Source organism: Chenopodium quinoa, unplaced genomic scaffold, assembly GCF_001683475.1.
Source record: "Chenopodium quinoa cultivar QQ74 unplaced genomic scaffold, ASM168347v1, whole genome shotgun sequence".
Lineage (NCBI taxonomy): Eukaryota > Viridiplantae > Streptophyta > Magnoliopsida > Caryophyllales > Amaranthaceae > Chenopodium > Chenopodium quinoa.
Window position 1 is genome coordinate 1,403,449 of NW_018744593.1, and position 7,109 is coordinate 1,410,557.

Genomic DNA, 7,109 nt, shown 5'->3' on the forward strand with positions numbered 1-7,109 from the left:
CGATTGTTTGGAAGATAGGTATGATTCATCCTGAATCATGATATATCTTATATAGTTTAATTCCTCCATTTGGAAAACATTTTCAGTTGGTGGAGTAGGTTGTAAACTAATTTCCTTATCCTCGGGATGATCATCAAGTTCCTGACTCAAATGCTCATCAGTATGATCATATCATACATGCTTTTGAATTCTTGCCAAGTTAATATTTTCACTCAAATGTTCACCATCACGATCATATCGCAATGCTTTCATTGTATTGTCAAGTCTATTTCACTCTTCAATCTGAAACTTATTGAACTCCTTCAAAATTTTCAGATTTATGCTTCATGTAAGCATGTGTGATCATATCACAAATGAAGTGTCCATGTTCATTTCTAGTCTTTGAATTTTAAGTTTTCTTACATCGTTATGTATTCAACCTTAGGTTCACGTCACCTTTTCTCCAAAAGATGAACTTGTCAATTATCAAACTACAATAAGATTCACATACATCAGTGGATTCATAATCTTATGATGTTAGAAGTCCATCCCTTTGGAGCTTCCGTATGCGATTCTATTTTATTTTGATCAAATTGACATTTCTAGAGATGATTTATATAGAAATGGATTATCAATATCTAATATATAGAACTCTTTAACCTATTTAGCGTTCAAAACATTCCTTGATTTAACTGAGCACAAGATAACATTTATTTCACGCTTTTGAATCTTTGACATTTAGTGATAACCGCAATGAAATGATGTTTTGACTATAGAAAGAATGTAATTACGATTATATAATTCGATGCTAAATTATATGGTTAAGTGAGATGTAAAGTTATACATGTAAAAACAACATTTGCTTCTCATATTGTAGATTTACTTCTCTCTTATCCAAATTTCTACTCATTAGCTCAACTACATTCTTCAATGAGAGAACTAATCCTGACATCAAATGTTAAATAAGTAGAACTTTGCTAAATCAATTTCTATAATACTTGATGTGGAACATTTCCATTCTTTACTTCCAATTGTACTCTATGGGGTGATTTCTAATTTTCTTGGAGCTAGTCCTCAATTTGAAACGTTTGCTATTTATAATAGCATTTGACATTTTAGTAGCCTTAGGATTTCGAATTGACAACTTATTTTCCTTTTCTTTAGCCTTTAGCTTCTTAGTGTCGTCCCCATCCTTCTTAAACCTTTTCCATTTGAACCATTTAGAACATTTCTTTCAAGTTATACTATGCTCAACTACTTTAAGCATCCTACTTAATTTTGCTAAATACATTCAACACAATTCATGTTGGAGTTTAATCTTGTATTTAACGCCGCATGCACTAAATGAAGAATGACGCCACTTAGTCAACATTTGACGGTATGAAAATCCAAGTCCCTCCTCCATGTTCAATTCAATCATATTGAAGATAGGAAATTTTATTGGATTCTTCATTTGAGTCACACTCAAGATGTCTTTAGAGGTCTCATACCTCACCATCATTTTCAATCACTTGAAATGTTTTCAAAAAGAACAATGGTGTAGTCATCCAATTATTCAAACTTTTTGAGTTCTTAGAAGCTATCATTAGACGTATGACATTTCAAATAGGCTTTTAATGCTCTTTTAGCCTTTAAAACCTTTTAGCAAAACTTGGATAATGGTTTGTGGATATCTTTTAGTGTTGAGAACGTTTCTCAATATTTCTTTCAATCGAGGAGATAACATATATAAAACGAAAGCTTATCAATAAAGACATAATATTTACAAATAAATACAAAGTTCAACTATGTTTATCGAAGTAGTTTATGATTCAAACATCCTTTGAAATCATTTTAGCTACTTTACACTATATTCATTTTGTGTCCCTTTATGAATAATGCGATTCCAAGATCCTATCCCTATGTAGCATTAAGTGGACGGAGGCCCTTCCTTAAGGTTACATTTTCAAGGTAAGTAAACTCCTTTACTAATTACAACTTCTTGTAACTCTTGGTTTGATAGATAACATCACATGTTCAACTATCCCCTTGCTTTAAAATCCAAAACGTTTTTGATGATTTTGCTCAGGATAACCAAATTAAGTGTGCAAAATTTGCAATTTCACCTTACCTCCCAAGATTAATAATAACACCATGCGGAGGCATGACCTATTACTATTAATCAAGGGTTTAATAAGTACTTTATATTTGGAAAAGTGAGCCTCAATATTTGTGGGACTTAAGTTTATTATGTTGTTATTAATTAGTGAACCTCTAGCACATTTGATAACCAACATTCAATAAACTTATAAACATTTTAAGAATAATAATAAAATGCAAAATTAAATATGAGCTAGTATGGCCCCTAATCCTAAGTACTGAGTTTTATTGGGCACCTCCCTGGACTCTTCATTGATCTCCATCCACCTTCGTCATGGGCCTTCTCATCTTGGGCTCTTCTTTGGATTAATTAAGCATTTAAATAATTAAACTAATTCCTAATTAAAATAAATTACAAAAATACTTAACGATACGTAGATCGTATTTAAATTACAAAAATACATAACGATACGCAAATCGTATTTATAATTTAAATCTTGGGCCATACTAGTCATTTATAGCAATAATATATCATATATATGAAAATTGCCACATAATAATATCATATATTATACTTGCCAATAATCAAAATACCAAATATTCTTAATTATTCAAGTGGATAAATCAATTAATTCCGAAATCCTAGGGAATAAATCATATTTAAATTAAGGAAATCCTAACCATCTAAAAAGATTCTATCCTAAAATTAAGCTAACCAACTAATTTTAATTAGATTAAAAAATCAAATTATATAATTATCTCATAATCAAGTCAAACAACCTTAATTGAAATTGCTCAAAATCCTCCTAAATATCAGTTTTTCAATATTATCCATAATTAAAACAAAAAATAAAATCAAGAATTAATTAAAACAAATTAATTAAACCATTTTTTTTTTTTGGAAAAACAGGGGACTGCGTGACAGAGCACACTACCCAACCACGTCACAGCCACCGCAGCAGCCAGGCCGGAGCCCAACCACCGCAGCAGCTTACCGCCGCAACCAGGCAGTCGCCCAGCCACATCAACGCTGGCTGGCGCACCAGGCAGCAGCCCAGCACACCAACCAGTAGGTGCAGTGGCTGGAACCGTGCAACAGTTGCACGTTTCAGCCACTGCCCCCCCCCCCAAACACTACCCTGCTGCCCTACGCCTTACCTGACCACCGGAGCAGCCACCGTGGCCCACCAATAGGTGGTTCTGCCACCCAGCTGTGGCTGCTCCCACTTAATTGATTAAATCCTTTTTTTTTGAGTAAATTAATTCTACAGCTTTTGTAAAATTAATTAATTGATCTAAATAAATTAAACATAAACTCTTTATGCCTAAATCAGAAAATTAATCTCAAATCTCTATTTTAATTAATTTAGGACTTTTCATATAAAATAATTCTCAATTTATATAAAACTATTTTTACATGAATTAATTAATCATATCTAAACCAATTTTAATATATGAAAAATAGTTTAAATTACATGAATTCAACATTTAAAATTCGAAAAAATAGGGTTCATAACCATCAAAATTTTCGAAAATTAATTAGGGCTTTTAGGGTTCTTAAAAAAAAGGGCTAGGGTTAGAAGCTAATTGAGAAATTAAATTCACAATTTAATCAATTTCAATCAATTAAAATCATATTTTAATAAGGTTATTCGATCCATAATTCAATTCCTCCCCTTAATCGAATTAAAATTAGCCTAATTTACATCAAAATAATCATATTATTGTGATCAATAAATTATATACAAGGGGCTAACTGATTCCACTGGAGGGTTTTAGGTACTCTAAGTGGAATTTCATGAATCTCATTCATACGCACCTAAACAGGATCTCATGCATATACAAATAAAGGATCACATAATAGTTTAGAATTAACCTTTGATGCGTGAATTCCCAAGCTTTCTTCAACCTTCTTGCGGAGATTAGAGCCCCAATTGTTACTCCTCTATTATTGGTCCAAGTGAGTAAATCGAACCTCCTCCAATGCTAGGTGGACGGGAGAGATTAATCTCCTCTTCTATGGAGAACTTCTAACCGGTTGTAGAGAGAGGGGAATGGAAAAATATTACGTTGTTTCTTTTGTGAAAGATGGACGTCTGTTTTATTTTTTCCCAATCCCTTTATTATATAATCATATTATCTAATTAGGGCAAGACTTATTCCTCTCTTACTCCTTATTGCCAATCATTCACTAAGCCCAACTTTTGGACCCGGTTTCCTTGTTCGACCTAATACTGTAATGTGATAGGATTCATTTAGTTGGCATTGGTTTTAACCCAATGATCAATATTGGTCTCTAGCAAGACGTAAAGACAACCCAACTAAACGAACTTATTATCTCCATAATACGATCTATATTATATTCAGTAATTGCACGAGAGTCGAGGACACATTTCCTTCATTAACTTGTTTTTCAAAAACTCGAATTGTGCTTCCATAAAGCCTTGGTAAATATGTCAGCAACTAGAAGATACAACATGGCCGTTTGTGACGAGCCAAACCCAGTTTATATCCTACATTAATATCACCGATTTTTCCTCCAAAATACAAGTAAACTACAGTCTTCTTCCTCCACCACCAATATTTCCTTCTCTCTCCTGCCCTCCCATGGCTACGCCGGCGATTGACCATCTTGGCGACTATAAAAGACACCCTAGTTGCAAAGCAAGTAAATTGGGCCCATATTAACCCCTTAGGGAAAGAAATTTGCTTGTGAGATGGGGTTAATAGTTGGCGGTGGTGCTAACGGTAGTGGTGTGGTGCGATGGGTGATTTTAAAGGTCGTGCGGTGGTGTTAATGGTCGTGCGGTGGTGCTAGTGGTTGTACAGTGGTCGCGCAGGTGGTGCTTATCAGCTTATGGTCGTTCTATGGTGACGGTGATGGTCTGCGGTGGTGCGGTGCTGTAGATAGAGGAGAGAGAAAGGGGATATGATTGTGAATTACAAAATTATCCCTGATATTAACAATTTTTGTTAATAGAGGATATAAACTTATATTTTCTCGTTTATGACATCTCTCTCTAACAAAATTACAGTTTGCATCAATGTGTTTAGTTCTCTCATAAAAATAAAACTGGATTTGGAGCTATGCATAGTGCAGATTGACTGCTACAACAGTCACATTTTCTTCTCATGCTTTCACACTTAAGTCACCAGCAGTTATTTTAGGGTAATTCCCTGTTTCTCTTCTTGAGAAACAAAGTATGTATCTCATGGGGTTAATTTCGTACTTTCGCGTAGAAAATTAAGGGTAAAAGCGTCTTTTTGAGATATCTGTCTAATTTCAAATTCACAGACGTTAAGTTGAAATAACGACACATTGATGGAGTGCGTTACCCTCCTTCACTCTTTTACAGTTGTGTCGAATCTTCTAGGACTTAGTACTCCCAAAATCTCATTTACTCCTGCCCATTTGAAGAGCATCTTCAATGGAGTTTCAGAAGCTCAAAGGCTACTTCAATGGAGGAAGATGACACCCTTACCCTTAGGGGTTGATCTTGCCCTTTTTTTTTCTCCCCTTTATCTTAGGGTTTTCGTTTAATCCAGCGACAAAGCCGCCGAAAATGGCGGTGTTGGTGGGGGGTTGGGTGAGGATGAAAGGTCGAGCTCCATTAATTGAGCTTGATTTGAGAAAAGGAGGAGTCATTCAGATCTGAAGACAACTACACTATCAAGAACTTAGGTTGTAACAGAGAACTTAGATGCTGGAAAAACGACTTTCACAGTTTTTGAATTCGACACTTAACGCCGTGACTTACGGTACACATCAGCTATTTCAGTAAATATTACAGTCAACAGTTTTATACATTAAAATATTATTAATTATCAATTTCCAATGCAAAAATATTTCAAAAATGCCATTAGAGATACAAACTTTGTTTCTTAAGAAGAGAAACTGGGGTGCCCCCGTTTCAACCATTTTATTCTTAAAGTTGATAGTTTTATGGAAAAAATCGTAAAGAAATGATAGTACCCTAGTTTGCTCAGCTTAATGAAATAGGAAAATTTTGCCAAGTTAACTAATGAGGATGGGACTTGTTTGGCGAAATCAGTCTGCCAAAGGGTTAAAACTAATTAAGTGGCTAAGATTACCAATAGACTAGGCAATTTTGATGAAGCCTCAGTTCATCACATCGAAAAAAAAACAAAAAAAAAATGGCCTTAGATGTGATATAATTATAAAAATGTATTGGACATATTTGTTTGTTTATTTATAATTTTGCCATTTGATAAACATATTTGGTTTATCAAAGTGAAAAGTTTGTATTTTCTCGGAAATTGCCTAGCAATTGGCTAATATCTAAAATATGAAAGGAGTGTTCGAAAAACACTAGGAAAATGTCTTACTGACACGGGAAGCGCCTTAATTGTACAATTATGATCATCAAAAGATACATATTGGTTGTTTGTTCTCATTTAAGGCCATAGTTGTCACCAAATTCTGTATAATATTTATATCATTCACATATACGAAATATATGCATCACACCATTCACACATATGATCAAATATTAATTAATTGTTTTAGGGTTAAAAATGTTTGATCCTAAGTACAGTAACCATTTATATTTTCGTCGAGCATCTACAAGTAAAAGCCATAGAACACATTTGTTAGAAGGGGACATCATTATTAGTAAGGAGAGTGTAAAACTCAATTAGAGTTGAACACAGGCCGGGCTATATATTCTGTTCACTTCTTTGTCATTTCTAATCGGCCCTCATGCTAGCTCAGCTCATAGCCAACTCTATGCTCAAGATACTAAATGCGCAATTGGATTTGGAACTCCAAAAATCTATTTTGGTTGTGAGAAATATACTTTAAGAGGACTCCTACAATTTACTTCATAACTTCGGCATTAACTTATACGATTTTAGTTATAGCAAAGTGTATGAAATTAGTATAAAAGTCGGACTAGGTCAAGTAAAGAAGGGGAAAAAAAAACGGAGAAAATATATTTCTAAAAATTATTTTATTTGTTTGTTTTTAAATTCACATCCAAACAAATTTAATTGATCCCACATGTGAATGATTAAATGTGTACTTGTATTCC